This window comes from Lontra canadensis, unplaced genomic scaffold (genome assembly GCF_010015895.1).
Source record: "Lontra canadensis isolate GAN:19392208 unplaced genomic scaffold, GSC_riverotter_1.0 scaffold137, whole genome shotgun sequence".
Taxonomy (NCBI): Eukaryota; Metazoa; Chordata; class Mammalia; order Carnivora; family Mustelidae; genus Lontra; species Lontra canadensis.
Genome location: NW_022631131.1, coordinates 1,932,051 through 1,947,128, shown reverse-complemented (window position 1 = coordinate 1,947,128; position 15,078 = coordinate 1,932,051). Strand labels below are relative to the sequence as shown.

At 54.1% G+C, this 15,078-nt stretch overlaps 1 long non-coding RNA gene across 1 annotated transcript in view; it reads left to right on the top strand.

Moving 5' to 3' along the window:
- LOC116858471 overlaps nt 1–13,532 on the top strand; it is a 29,496-nt gene extending 15,964 nt beyond the window's left edge. The window contains exon 3 of the long non-coding RNA XR_004380921.1: nt 13,302–13,532. This is a non-coding gene — a long non-coding RNA (uncharacterized LOC116858471). The remainder of the gene's footprint in view (nt 1–13,301) is intronic.
- Nucleotides 13,533–15,078: the final 1,546 nt, after the last annotated feature.

Here is a 15,078-nt window from a genome sequence, read left to right as displayed (position 1 = left end):
ACAGGTGCATGGTTGTGATATCCTCCCGTTGCTTCCGAACACGCACCCAGACTGTGGCCCAGGTGGTGCTGGCTCCCACCTTCAGAAGGCGAAAGACCCGGGGAGGGTGCACATGTGTGCCAGGCAGGACGAGATGCTCTGGGGATAAAGCAAGCTGGACGAAATCCATGCTCTCCCAGAGCATGTGTGGGATGGACAAACACATCCGTGCATTAGGACAAAATATATTGTACTAGATGGCCAGAGGTATTAAGGAGAAAAGACGAGGAAGGGGGATTAGGCCGTAGTGGGGCAGACTTGCAATTCTAACTGGTGTTGCTGGGGGAGGGGGCTCTCTGAGAGGATGATATGTGAGTCAAGAGTGGAAGAAAGTGAACCAGCCATGTGATGTCTAGAGGAAGTGCAGGCTGAGGGAGCCGCAGTTGCAAAGGCCCAGAGGCAGGACTGAGCCAGCAGTGTGTGAAGAATGGGGAGGTGGCCCATGAGACTGGGGGAGGGGCGAGCAGCCGGGACTAAAGTGGGATGTGAGGTCATTGAGGTCACAGGACCTGGGTCATACAGGTCCCTGGCAGCTAGCACAGGACTGTGGGCTTTTCCTCTGGTTGAGCTCCGATCCCTGGGGGAATCCTCCTCAGACCCAAGCCCTGCAGGAGAGCAGCTTTCATGTTCTCTGGCAAGAGCCTCATCCTCTGCCCCTTCTTCCTCCACCCATCCAGAACTTTCTGGAATAGGGGCGGGTCCTTCCGTGCTCCTGGTGCAGTACTTGCGTTTCCATCTAGTCTCCATGCCTGTTCTGGGGGCGTCCAGGTGCCTTGGCCTTGGCACGGCTGGGCCATGCACACAGGCAGGGTGAGGCTCTGCGGGGAGAGAAGAAAGGCCAGATCCCAGGCAAGCATCTGATCTGCGGGTGCCATGGGCTGGGGTCCACCTTGGCCGGAAGCAAGGTCAGCTGTCTGCTGGCTTGCTCGGACCTAGCACTTGTGACCGACAGTGTTGTTTTTCCGTGGACAGTGTTGTTTTCCCAGCCCTACTCTGACCCTCTCCACCTGGCTTCCCAGCTTGTGGGATTTTCAAAAATAGTATTGGGGAGAGCGTGGGCTCTGAGGCCGGACAGCTTGCAGTTCTAGGTCTCCCACATGCCTGCTGTGTGATCTTGAATAAGTGGCTCAGTTTCTCTATGCCTCAGTTTCTTCATCTGTAGAGTGGGCAGAGTGGAATGGTGCCTCTGTGGGAGGGCTGGATATGACAATCATGCCTGGCACAGAGCAAGTCCTCACTGAATCTTGGCTTCTGTTGTGGCAGCAGCCAAAACAAAGGTAGATCCTGGGATCCTGGCCTCACTTGGGGGGTTGGGGGGATAGAGGCACCAGAGCCACTATTGCTCAGTGCCCAAGGTCCTGCTTGGTGCGCCAGGGGGCTCTGGAGGTGGCTGTGGTTCTCGCACTGCGGGTCACCCCAGGACTATCCTCATATTCGTTTCGCTGTCTGTGCAGTTTCTGCCTTCTCTCAGGTGCCACTTGGTGGTCCTATTACCTCCTGCTTTTCTCTTTAAGTGCATGGTTTGTGCATGTTATAAAAAATGACCCTCTGCAGGAGAGGGAGGAAAGAGAAAGCCACACAAGGGACCTCAGGAAATGTGGGTTCTCACCCTACCTGTGCTGTGTGGCCTTGGACGGGTCACCTCTCCTCCCTGGGTCCTGAGCAATCATTTCTGTGAAAGCTCCAGCTTGGCCCAGAGGATCAGGGGGTCCCTCTGGCTGGGAAAAAAAATCTATTCTGAGGATCAAAAAATGAATCAAACCCAGGTTCTAGTGCCAAAGTTGAAAGCCTCTCATCTGTGAAAAGAGGGTTTAAATTACCCTGTGTTTAAAAAAGAAGAGAGAGGGAAAAAAAAAATTAATGGGGCTTAGAATGGAAAGTCTGAGTGCAACCTGCTCTGTGGGCAAAGGGGGTTGGGGGGGAGGGTTATTATCTTTAGCATCTGAGCTTTTGGAATCTGTTATCTCTGATTTAAAAAGTGTTGCAGGTATGGGGAGGGGGTGGGGGAGTTCCAGATTAGGTGTTAGACGGGAAGCAGGTAGGCCTCAGAGTGCAGGGGAAGATGCAGGTGGGGGACAGCTGGAGGAATCGGGCCAAATATGGCTGGTCTGAGGGTAGGGGGTGACTCGGAGGCTGGACTGGTGAGAAATTTTCTCAGTCTAGAGAAGGAGTAAGGTTTGCTGAGGAAAAGCCTGGCAAATGGTTTTTGCCAGTGAGGCAGCCTCTGCTCAGAATTTGCATCTGCTTCCCCCTGTAGAATTTGCTTGAACATCAGTGCCAGCCATTGGGGTCAAAGTGAGGACTGGTACAAAGGATGTTGTGCCCGGTGCAATTTGGGGCCAGGCAGGACCGAACCAGGCTGTGTTGGGGAGAGCCGGGGCAGGCCAGGAGTCTTTGGCTGTGGCCATGGTGTCAGAGGTGGGGGGGTATGGGGCCGTCTCAAGTATTGGGGGACAAGGGTTGTCAACCAGCTGGAGGACTGGAGGAATCAGGTCATTGGGTGTGGACCACGAAGGACAAAGATTTGTCGGCAGGGTGTTCCAGGTCAAGGGATGGCATGACTCAAGGCTTGGAGGCGGGCTAGTGTAGGTCTGTTGGAGGAACAGGAGGTGGCCCGATGTCACCTATAGTTTCTAGGCCCATTGCTCATTCTAGAGACCCAGGACTCTCTGACAGTCCAGTCTTATGTCTAGGGAACTCTGGCTCTTATTGGCACAGCTGATCGGATTATGGTATGCTGAGCCAAGCAGAGAGCCCTGCTCCTGGGAATTGGGAATTTGGACTCAGAACTAGTCAAATGGATGGTGGGGAGGTGAGCGGGCAGGAAGCCCATCATGGCGGCAGAGACTGGGGGCAGACCAGGTAAAGCCGCCTGCCAGCCCAGGGCTATGGGGCCCTGAGTAAGCAGAAAAAGCCGGTGTGTAATGAAGAGCAGGAGAGGATAGTAGAGAGAGGACGGAGGCTGATATGACCCTGGAGACCCTATCCAAGGTGTTCTGTTCTGCTTCCATGAAACTCCCTTGAGTTAGTTAGTACCAGCGGGTTTATGTTCCTGGCACCAGCAAGCCCTGGGCTGGGCCCTCTGGCTTGCTACAGGATGGCGCATGTGTGCCGGGGAGGGGGCAGGTGTTAGAGAGGAGTCCGAGGCGTGGGGGCCAGGTTGGGCAGGGTTTGGAACGGTGGGTTTCCAGATTCCATGTAACTCTGTGGGTCGTAGGCAGACGGAGGGTCACTGAAGATTTTGAGTGCCTGGAAGCCCAGATGTAGTGGAAGGGAAGGGGGCAGATGGAGCCTGAAGTGAAGGCTCTGAGGGTTCCCAGACGGAGGGCCTCAAGGGCAGGAGGCAGTTCAGAGGGTTGTGGATGCTCCTTGCAAGGGCCCGGGCCCAGGTCCCCAGTGGATGTAGGAGGCACCTTCTGTCAGATTCCCTAGCATACTCCCTGTCCCCAGGACCGGCAGTCTTGAGGAACCTATCCCGGAACCCACACACCCAGGAACCCCAGCCATCCACAGATTCGTGCCTGCCCGGCCCAGCCCACAAAAACAGGGGCCCTCCAGCTCCCAGCACAGTGGTATTAAAAGAGCCCGGCGTTTGGATTCTGACAGATCTGGGTTCCTATTCTGGCTCATACTTAAGAGCTGTGTAACTTTGAGCAAATCCCTTATCCCCTCTGAGCTGCAGGGACCTCATCTGTAAATCGCGATCGATAATTCTGCCACCTAGAGTTGTTCTGAAGATTAAATGAGGCACAAATGTAAGAGGCCCAGTGGGTGTCCAGCACGTGGTGCGTACCCTGAATTCCCTTCCTGCTGCTTTCCTCCTTCAAGAGGTAGGGCTGGTCCTGTCTGTCTACACTGCTGTAATTGCTGTGCTGTAGGGTCCAAGAAGGTCTCCCCTCTCCAATGATGAGGGTGCGCCTGGTACTTCCTGAGTGTTTAATATGTGCTTGCTAAATAAATGAATGCATGTAGAAATGATTCCTAGAGATGCCGTCTGTACCTGGAATCTGGAGGCTACTACCTCTTCACCTAACTCTTCCTTCTCTCCACCGTGAGCGTCCAGTGTATAGAGTTGGTTCTCTGCTCAGTCTAGGGAGACCAGTCTGCTGTCTGCTATAAGCTGGCCGTCCCCGGGGGCTAGACCCAGCTTCCAGCTACTTCTTATCTCTCTGTCCAGTGACCTCTCCCACTGGTGTCTGGGTACCCTGTCCCCCCTGCTCCCTGCCCTGTCCCCACCCCAGACTTGGCTGAGGCCTCCTGCTTCCCTGAAGCTGGGTCCCTCTGAGGCTGTGAGTGGCCCCAAATTTGAATCCCACCCTATAACTTGACATTAGTCTTGCTGTCTCTGATACCCTGTCCTTTCCTCTTTCACCCCTCAACCCTCTCTCCTCAATGATAACCACTGTTCAGAGCATGACAGGTGTTCCTCCAGACCTTTTTCTTTACATAGCTTAAAATCCTTCCCTTAACATAAAATCCAAACTCCATACTGTAGATGACAAAACCTTTTCTGAACCGGCCTCTGCTTTCCTCTCTGACCTCACCCTCTGCTCTCCTCCTCCTCCTCCTCTCCCTCCATCATGCACATACATCCAGGCTTCTACCTGGCTTCTAAACACTAAATAAACTCCTTCCCACCTCGGGGACTTTGTACAGGCTGTTCTGTCTGCCAGGAACAATCTTGGCCTTATGGTCACATAACCAGCTCCTCATACTTAAGCTTCCACAAAATGCTACCTTCTTGGAGAAGTCTTCTCTAGCGACACTCCTTATTTTTTTTTTTTTCCCACAACGTGTATTATTGTTTAAAATTACAAACTGCTGATTTACTCCTCTGTGGGTCCATCTCTCCCTCTGGAATGATGTAAGTTCCACGAGGGTGGGGCCTTACTTTTTCTTTTTTTTTTTTTTTGCTACCCTGTATTCCCTAGTAGCTAGATGAGAAACAGCACACAATGGTCCGGTGACTATTTGTTAAAGGAATGAATCCTTGCGCGCGCGCGTGTGCGTGCGTGTGTGTGTGTGTGTGTGTGTGTGTGTGTGTAGTTTATTTAACTAAAGTGGGAACACCCTGTAGGTTTTTTGTTTTTGTTTTTGTTTTTTTAACTTGCATCTTTCACTCAGCCGTGGGGCAGGGCTGTCTTCTTCCTTCAGCATTCACTGTCAGTTTATCTGCCTGTCACTGCTAGTCTGAGAGCTCCCAAGGCAGGGCTTGCCCAGGGAGGAGAGGGAGGCAGGGAGGTCTGCCTGTAGCATCTTCTGGATCTGGCTTTAGTCCTGCCTCAGGCTGGCTCCTTGGCCCCAGGCAAGTTCCCTGGAAGCTTCTTTTGTCTCACCAGGGATCCCCACGGCTCCCACTTTGCTTTCCGGCCCCTGAGGTTGAGTGTCAGCCTGTGCTCCAGGCCCGGCCCAGCTGGCTCAAGGATACACCACCCATAAACCAACCTAGGGTTTTAGCTGGATCTGCAGCACCAGGGTCTGGCTGTAAACCCAGAAGGTGGCCCTACCCCTTGGCCCCACGGCCCTAGCCTCCCAGCTCTGTCCCCTGGGAAGCAGAAAGGCTGTTCCTGAGGAGGCCAGATAGCCCTGAGCAACCAGCCTGGCCCGCTCTGCAGCATCTGCCCCTCTGCTGGGAAAGAAACAAACCTTGCTGTCATCATGCAATTAAGTGGAAATCAAATAATCCCAAGAACAGAAAAGCCAATTAATAAGGGAGCAATGAAAACTAACAGAACCATGGGGGCTACGGGGAAATGTTGCACAAACACAGACCCGGACGCTGGAGCTTGTCTGGGGACGGCTGGGCTCTGGGCTGTGGCTGGGGTGGGTGTGCAGTCTGAGGGTGCCCTGCTGCGGGGGATCCCCTTGGGAACAGCACAGCCCAAGGGGACTGCCCAACTCGCTGAGGAGACGTGGTCTCTGTCCTGGAGGTTAAGGATTCGAGTTTATTAAGTGGCTGTTATATGTCAGACCCCGTGCAAGGTATTTTTACACAACCTTAATTCCCCAAAGTCATGACGCTCAACTTGACCATCTCATTTGGCATAAAACCCAAAGTGCTTCCTCCTGTGGCTGGCACGCCCTACTCGCTGAGGTCCCCATTGCCTCTCCAAAGTCCTCACCTACAGTTTGCTTCCTTCTACCATCCTGGTCTCTCTCACGCTCTTTAAGCACTGCAGGCACACTCGTGCCTCAGGGCCTTTGCACTTAACTGTTTCTGCCTGCCTGGAACCTGCTTCCCCTGGACACTCACAGGCCTTGATCCACTCACTTCATTTTGCTCAAGTGTCACCTCACCCTAGAGGCTTTTCTTTACCGTTTTTCCTAAAATAGCACCCTACCCCACCCTTCAGTCCTCAATCCCTTTCCTTGCTAACTTTCCTGCAAACAGTTATCCCCACCACCTGACCTTTTGTATGTTGATTTGGTTCTTTCCCCTCTCCTTCCTACTAGTCCTTGCTTTATCTCCAGCTTAGACCAGCCTAGAGGGGGTATTCTTTGCAAAGGTGTTGCAAGAATGAGACCTGTGAGGCACAGGGAGGTGGAGTTATTGCCTAGCTCCAGCCCAGCATTAAGTGGCAGACCTCACCTGCTAGCCTAGACCCTTTTGCCCTCATTACGCAGTGTTCCAGGCTTCTGGGGCTCCTGGCAGGGTGTAGGCAGACAGCAGCCTCCCCAAGATGCTCGCATCCTAACCCCTGGAACGATGACCATGTTAGATGAACAGCAAAGGGCAAGTAAGGCTGCAGATGGAATCGTTCGTTTACTGGCTAAGCTTACGACAAGTCAGCACGGTGCCCCGTTATGCACGTGGGCCCAGAGTAATCACAAAGGCCTTTCGACATGGAAGGGGAGGGCAGAAGAGGCGGGGGGGGGATGTGATGGCAAAGGCAGGAGTGAAATGACACAATGGGAGGGTTCCGCTGGCCCTCCACGCGTAAGCCAGGGATCTCCGGGGGGCCTCTACTGCCTCCAAGAAGGACCCCAGACCTGTGACATGTTGGTTTCAACCCAGTGAGACCCGTTTCAGACCTCTGACCTCCGGCACTGTAGAATATTAAATCTGTATTGGTTAAGTCACCAAGTATGTGGTCATTCGTTACGGCAGTCACAGGAAACTAATACACATCATGTCTGGAAGCTGCCTGGTCTCAGGGCGGGAGCTTGAGCAGAGGGGGTGGCTGGGCCTGGGGACCGCTCAGCACGCAGGGTGGCATCTGGGGGAAGGGGCTGGCCTGTGGGCTGGGCTGGAGGGGAGAGCTGGGGGGAGGCAGGCAGGAGGAGGTCTCAAGCCTGTGCCCTTGGCTTGGTGGCTGCGGTGGGGGCTGGGGTGGAGAGATTTTTCCAGAGCACTGTGAAGCCATGCCCCGGGCCCCCAGTCCCTCGGTCACTGCAGGCACATTGTCCTGATCCCTCCCTCTCCATGCTTGCCTTTGGCTCACAATTAAGCCCACACATATCCTGGTGGGTACAAAATGCAGTGGACCTCTGCCCCGGCCTGAGTGAGGGGATAGTGACAGAGGTCCAAATTCCTTACCTGGAATTTAGGGAGCCTACAGTCCCTGAAAACTGAGCTGTTTCTCGAAACCCATTTGGTGACAGACTTGATTTGAATTGACATGAGACTATGAACACCGAGTTTACTTATTTTGCTTGATGTGAAGCATCACGAGTCTCACTGCAGACACGTTAATGTATCTGATGATGGGATGCACCCCCAGAGGCTTTATCAAATAAACATTTTATGCACTGAATTACTTTTAAAACATCTGGTTCCCAGGGTTTTTGAAAACCATTTGGACCCATTGCTTCCATGCTATGGGGTTGAAAGGAAGCAGTCTTCTTCGGGCTCCTGGGACGCTGTGGGCACTCGACAGATGCTCAGATGACCTCTGTAAGGAGGTGGTAGTGTTCTCATTCTACAGGTCAGAAAACAGAGGCTCAGACAGGTTAAGTAACTTTCTCAGGGGCATCTAGCTGCTAAGAAGCAGAGCGGCACTCAAACACAAAATTCCTGGGCTTAGTTACTCTATAAGTCACTGAATTAGAATGTCCACCATCAGGGGACTCGTTCTTCTGAGAGTCATTCCAGGGTAAATTCTATCCCATGACTTCTGTCCTGTGCACCCCCCACTTTGGTCCTGCTGGACCTGGGACTCAGAGAAAGGCTGGCTGGAGTTCTCGGTTCCTCCTTTCTGACCAGATAGAGGTTGGGAACCCCTAACTTCCATATTCCTGGATGACCTGTGTGCAGAGAACTCTTAAATGCTCGGTTAACCATGACCCTCCTCCCCGCCCTGCCCCAGCCATTGGCAGTGGCAGGCTCTTGCTTCATCACAGCTGTAGCTGGGAGTGGGTTGGGGTTGGCGTTCAAGCCCTCTTTGCTATCTGAAGTCTGTGTGACTTCTAAGTTCACAGAGTTGGGGAACTGTGGCGTGCTTGGGGGTCAGAAAGGGCTGGCTGGAGGTGCCTTGGCACCACTGGACCACCTGGGGTCATGCGGGGGCATGTGTTTTGAAGCCAGGGTCCCCAGTGAGGCCCTCTGGCATGATGGCAACAACGTGCGGTAGGAATGGAAGTCCTGCTGGCAGTGGGCAGTTCAAGGAGCCCGAGCAGCCCACGCGTGGATCACCCCTGAAGAGTCGGGAAAGATGGGGTTGTCTTGTACCCAACAACACTCAGAGTGTCCCCAGCAGAGCTCAGGAGCCCAGCAGCCAGAGGTGGAGTAGAGGCAGAAAGGACTAGGGAATAAACTGGATGCTCCAATCAGAGTCCACGAGGATCTCGGTTGATTGGAGCAAACACCAGAACTGAACAAGATGAGGCTTAGCAGGGACAAAGGGGACATCCCGCTGTGGGTGTACCAAGAGCCAAGGCAGGGCCCAGCAGCAGGAGGGATGGTGACCTGGGGGCTTTAACAGATAGACAGCGGACAGCAGGCAGCAATGAGTCTTTTGGGGGAAGGTATAGCTATCCAGGCAGGAGATGTTCTCCTAGGCTCTGCTGATGCAAGAGCCAAGATAAGGGGCAAGAGGGTTCTTCTGGGGCCAAGTTCCTAGTGGAAGATTCAGGAAGGATATTGACAAAGCAGGATGTCCACATCCAGGGGTAGCTCTGGGGGGGTCTGAACCTGGCACTACACATCGGGGTTTAGAGTTAGGGATGAAAAACTTCCTGGGAGGCGCTGGCCCCTGTCTGGTTTTAGACAGCAGTGACCAAGAATGCCTCAGACTAAAGGCTGTAGGGCATGGGAAAGCAGGAGGGACAGGGCCAGAGACAAAGCACATTGTGAATTGTTAGGAATACCAGGCTCAGGCATCTGTGGGGACGAAGATGTCCTCTGTGGGTGGATAGGCTGGCTCAGGGCAGGGCAATGGCTCTGGTGCCCTCTGGGTGTCCCTCTTGGCCCCCCCAGGGCATGGCGTGAGCGCCTGAGCCAGGAAGAGAGGAACATAGTGGGGAGTGGGGTGAGGAGCCCGGGGAGTGCTCTGTCGGAGACAGACTGGCAGCCTCAGCTGGCTCCGAGGCCCTGGGAGGGAAGGAGGCGGGCAGGGGCCTAGCGGAGCGCACTCTCCCTTTTAATTACCCCCTCGGCCTAATTGGTCTCCCAGCCTCCCCTCCCTCTGCGAGGAAGAGGCCTTTGTTTGCCGCCTGCATGTTTACCAAGCAAATGGTTTTTAAAAGCTTTCGTAGACACAGAGAACCCATTTAGGAGGCTCAGCAGATAAAATTATTTATAGAGATGAATGGTTATCGTTCCTGTGCCTTTAGGAAATCAGAAGCCATATGCCCAGGCAGGCGGGGCCGGGGCGCCTCTGCTCGGCGCCCCGTTGGCCACGCTGGCCCCGCACCTCCCCTGCACTGCTGGACTGTCCCCTGGCCCCGGTCCTTTCTGTGTCCTCCGCATCTTGTCTGTTTCCTTTCGGAGTTCCCTGTAGCTTTCCACGCCTCTGCTCTCCTGGCCCACCTTTCCCACTCCTCCCCAATCCACTAGCCCCTGCTTCCCTTGGCTGGCTCCCTCAGCTCTCTGTTTGCTTTTTGTCCAGGTGTCTCTGCCCCTCTCTGTGTTCTCGGCTTCCCTGCATCTCTGGCTAACCTTTCTCTGCTTCTATCTTTCTAAGCCTGCAGCTCTGTCTCTATCTCTCTGTCTCTCTCTCTGCCTCCATCTTTGTCTCTCTCTCTCTTTCCTCCATCTTTTTGTCTCTCCTCCATCTCTCCTCCATCTCTGTTTCTATTGCTCCTCTATCTCTCTGTTCCCTCTCGATCTCTCTGTTCATTTGGTGCTGTCTCTCTGTCCTTTCTCTCTCCCCCATGTCTTGGTCTCGGCCCCTCTTTCCTTTTCCCTCTATCCCTCTCTCTCCCACTGTACCCCGGGCGCTTTGTCTGGCCCACCACACGGGACTGCAGGCAGTGGGGGTGAGTCCCTCTCTAAGAGGGTCTCCTAGGCCGTTGTGAAACCCTGTGAGTGGCTGGGGGCGGGGGGAGGTGGCTCTGGAATGAGTTGGGCCTGCCTGCCTTTGCTGGGGTGAGTACATCCTGGCTGCATGTGTCTGAGGCCTTGAGTGGGGGCCCTCTTCTCCCCCCTGCAGAAATAAGGCCCACAGTAGAAAAGCTTGCCCCTCCAGGGTCACCCAGCAGATGAGGAGGGGACTAGAGAGAGGCAAGACTGAGAGCCAGATCACTCCCCAAGCCCTCACTTGTCCTTAGGCTCAGACTCACTGGGATGGTGGGGGGAGGGGGACAGGTAAAGTCTAAGGGGGCATGGGAGGCTCTCAGAGGTCAAGGATTCCAGGGGAGCTCTTGGGACCTGGGCAGAACTTTGTGAAATTTCTCTGAGATCTGGTCCACCGAGGCCTACCCCAGATAGGCTCCTGTCTACCTGCTAAGCCTACCAAGTGCAACCCAGTCCTTCCCTGTAGTCTGATGGGGTGCCTCAGGGTTGGGAAACCCTACTGTGAGTCTGCTAGTCTGCCTTCAGGCAGCTGTGCCTGAGAAAGCATCATCTCTTCCCTGAACCACTCCCAGCTGGGGACCTTGCGTCTGGAGATAGAGAGGGGTCAAGCCTCCCGCTTTAGGAGGGCCTGGTCCGAGAGGGGAGATGTAGCCTCCATGCATGCGGCAGCCTTGTGGTATCCCAGAAAACAGTGGTCTTTGGAGAATGGGGAGAGGCTGGGCTCCAGAGCTGATTAATGTGTCACTAGCTGTGTGCCCTGGACTGGTCACTTGGCCCTTGAAAGCCTGGTTTCTTCCTCTAGAAGATGATCTGGGGATACTACATCTCAGGGTTGATGGCAATATGACTTGGTGATTAAAGCCCCAACTTGTGGTGGGAAATCACCGAAAAACCCAGGTCCTAAGTCATATTTTCCCCTTCCTCTTAGCTGTGTGATATTAGACAAGTTACTTAACCTCTCTGAGCCACAGTTTCTTTCTCTATAAAATGGTGATAAAAATAGTCTCTTTCACCATAGAGTCATCATGAGCACAGTTCAATAAGATCTTGTATGCACAGTCTTGGCTTGAACAAGTTATTTAACCTCTTTGGGCCTCAGCTTCCTAATGTGTGCATTAGGGATAATAACAGCACTCACCTTCCATGGTGGTGAGGGGGATAAATGAAATAGCAGATGGAAAGCCACTGGACCACTGCCAGGGATGGAGTAGGCATCAACCGGAGGCTCTCCTGTTGTAACTAGCACAATGCCTGGCCCGCAGGAGGAGGTGGTCCCATCCCTGCCCCTCCCCCCACGGTCCCGGCTTTCTCCGTCTTCCGACACCCTTCCTCTGGGATTTCCCCCTTTATCCCTGTCCTGTCTTCTATGACTGGAAAGAGGGGAAGCAGGGGGGGCTGTGGTCTCCTGGGACGATCTCTGTCCACATTCCTATTCATCCATCCATCCATCCATCTGTGAACTTGCTGCTGGAGCCTCCAAAAAGCTCTTTAATGAGCCCCTCTGGGGGCTTTCAGATCACCTGCTTCCCAGGAGGCCCATGTGCTGCTCCCAGGGGGCTGGTGCAGCCCCGAGGAGGTGGGGTGGGAATAGGGTAGAGCATCCTGAGCGGAAGCCCCTTGGTGCAGGACCTCTTGCCCCCCTTGCTCCCCAGCAGGGGTACCTGGCGTTCCGAAGCCAGCGTTGGGAGCAGTGTGCTACCTGCATGGCCCTTCGCTACACCGTGGTGGACACAGCAAACTGGGCTCAGGGCTCCTGGGATTTTGGTGGCTGGGCCTCTGTGGTCATCCTTATTGTTCTGCCTGATCTGCTCATTAGATGGTCCTGCCTGTCTTCCTCCCTGTGAAACTGAGGAGGGGAATTCAAATCCGGGTTACGGGGGCTCGCAATTCTGGTTTTCTGACTTTGTACTTGAACTTACATTTAGAGACACTTTGTATCTCCTTATCATCTGGACCTCAATTAGCCGGTTTATAGGATGGAATTAACAACTCTGACCCCACTTAGCCTTTTATGGGGGGGTAGATTAATAATTAATAACCACACTGATGCCTGCCAGCGTTTATTCTGAGTTCAGTGTGTGCTGGGCACTGTGCTAGGGCTTTCCGGCATGGTCCTATTTACTGCTCGCGACCTTATGGGGCAGGGGCTATTATGGACCCCGTCCTCCATATGGCAAAGCAGACAGGTGAAGCCCTTGGCCCAAGGTCACACAGCAAGCACCCTGTGGAGGAGCTGGGGCTCCAGCCTTGCTTTGTCTGATGTGCTTCTGGTACACCTACCACTGAACCACATGGGGGACTCTAAAGACCCAGGAACTTTGGTGGGGAAGGGTGCCAATTTCTAATCTGGGGAAGGAGACCAAACTGTAAGGACATCTTCCCAGGGGACGCTGTGGTGTCGAGGCAGGCCAGCTGCCCTGGAGTCTGGAGACCTTTGCCTCCCACAGGAGGATCTTTGGCCAGGCTTGCTTGGGCGGGGTGTGGTAGGAACCTAAGGTCTCTCTGGTTCCTTAAGTCCCTACCTGATGCCGGGGCCACTGGAACATGAGTGACAGCAGGGCCGAGGTCTAGGGAAGTTGAGAGAGACCCAAAAGGGGAGTGCTCCTGTTTGGCTCTGCCCTCAGAGCACTTAGCACATAGAGGGGCCCAGCATAAAGATCCTGAGCTCACGCCCTGTTTTCCAGAACCCTCTTCTTTGAAGCCCACGTTCTGGGCATGACTGAGAAGAGGGAGGTCCCTTTCTGCTCAGAATGTGGGGCTGGGGCCTCTCCTCAGGATGGAACCTGATGTCTTTCCATGTTTCTGTTAGCAACAACGTCGTGCAACAGCTGTTGGGAGAGATCACTGGAAGTCCCCCACCGCCTTGGCCATGCCCCATGAGCAGCACCGGGACCGGTCAGACAAGTGGGGGCGCACCATGCCCCTGAGCCCCCCCCCTTCCCAGTTTCCAGATGAGAAACTGCCAGCCGTCTTGGGAGTATTCAAGGATAATTTATTTTGAAAAAGTACCATCATGACTCTCATACAGAAATAAAGTGAACACGTGTCAAGATTGTATTTAATTCATTAATTAGTGAGGGTCCCTGTGAGATGTTACAACCTGTTCAAAGGAGAATTCGAAGTACCTCTCATATATAGTCAAATAAGGTATGCTGGAATGAATTTACACATAGCTGCAAAAACTGGCAAGTCTAGTCAGTATCCACAGAACAACAATCAGTTGCATGCCTCGGAAAGCAATTTGCATTTCTATGGGCAAGAATTATTTACCTGATGATCACTTGGGATGTGAATGACAGCAGGGCAGGGGGCCAGGGAAGAAGATCAGAAGGGCCTCCTGGTTTCCGAGTTTGCAATGGGCAGCCTCCCTGCACTTGGCCGGCCCACTCCCCGTGGGCGGGCATCATCTGCAGTGGCTGTGGGGGACGCACCTGGGCACAACCTGGAAGCAGGCGATGCTGAGCAGCTCCTCTGAGACCTGCATTTCACCTGCTGGTGAGTAGTTTGGGGCCGGAGCACTCCACCAGGAAGAGCCGAACAGTGCCGGTGACCCCGCCCCTGGAGGTGCCCTCTGCATTATGGACAGAGCACATTTGAGGCTACGGGGCCAGCTGAGGGAGGGCCGGCTGCTGGAGGAGGTGGAGAGAGGAGGAGGAGCTCTGGTGGGGACAGAAGGTTGGGGAGGGAAAGTTTGCAGGGAGAGAGGGAGAAAAGCTGAGAGGTGGTTTGATGAGGAAACAGAAGTGTCAGCCTGGAAACCTGGGGCTGAGGTCCCACCCATGGCCCTGGTGTTGGTGGGTGGAGCCTTTCTCTGGTTGAAGGGGTGACGTAAGATGGTAAGATCAGCAGGGCCACGGTAATTCTGACTTCTCTGTGGGTCTGGTGATACTTAGGAGCGTGCTGTTACCCAGACCTGCTGCCCCCTTCCACGCCTCTGTGCCTTTGTCCATGCTGTTTCCTTTGCTTGGAAGGCTGCTCTCTCTTGTCCACCTGCCTGAGTCCTATTCCCTGGCAGGGCCCGTCCTTGTGAGAAAGTCACCTTTCTTTAGCGTTCCAGACTCTCCCAGGTGTCATCAACTCCTCGTCCCTCGGCCATGCCGCGTTATTAGGGTGTAGGTAAAGAACAAGGGACTTGAGATCAGACACACTGGGGCTCAACTCTGGCTCTGCCACTTAGATTGTGCTACCTCAAACAAGGCTAGCCTCTCTGAGCTTCAGTGTTCCTGTGTCTGAAAATGGGACCATTTCATTCCAGTAATGGCACCCACCTCTCAGTGTGGTGATGTTTTGGGAGATCATGCTTGGAAATCCCCCAGTCCTGTCCCTGGCTAGAGCCCACGAGGGGCTAAGATACACCTGTAAGACGGAGCACGGCCCTCAGGTCACTGCGGTTGGTCATGACCATGTGCCCCACCACGCTGGGCTGTGTCTCATCTACTTGTGTGCCCCCATGCCGGGTCCAGTGCCTGGACCTTAGCAGGCTCGCAGTGAATCCCAGTTGGGTACAGTGATTTTGGAAATAAAGGGCAGAAGTGGAGCGACAGGGAAGGACTGAGAGGAGGAGAGGCCCAGCTGGGCAAGGTGTG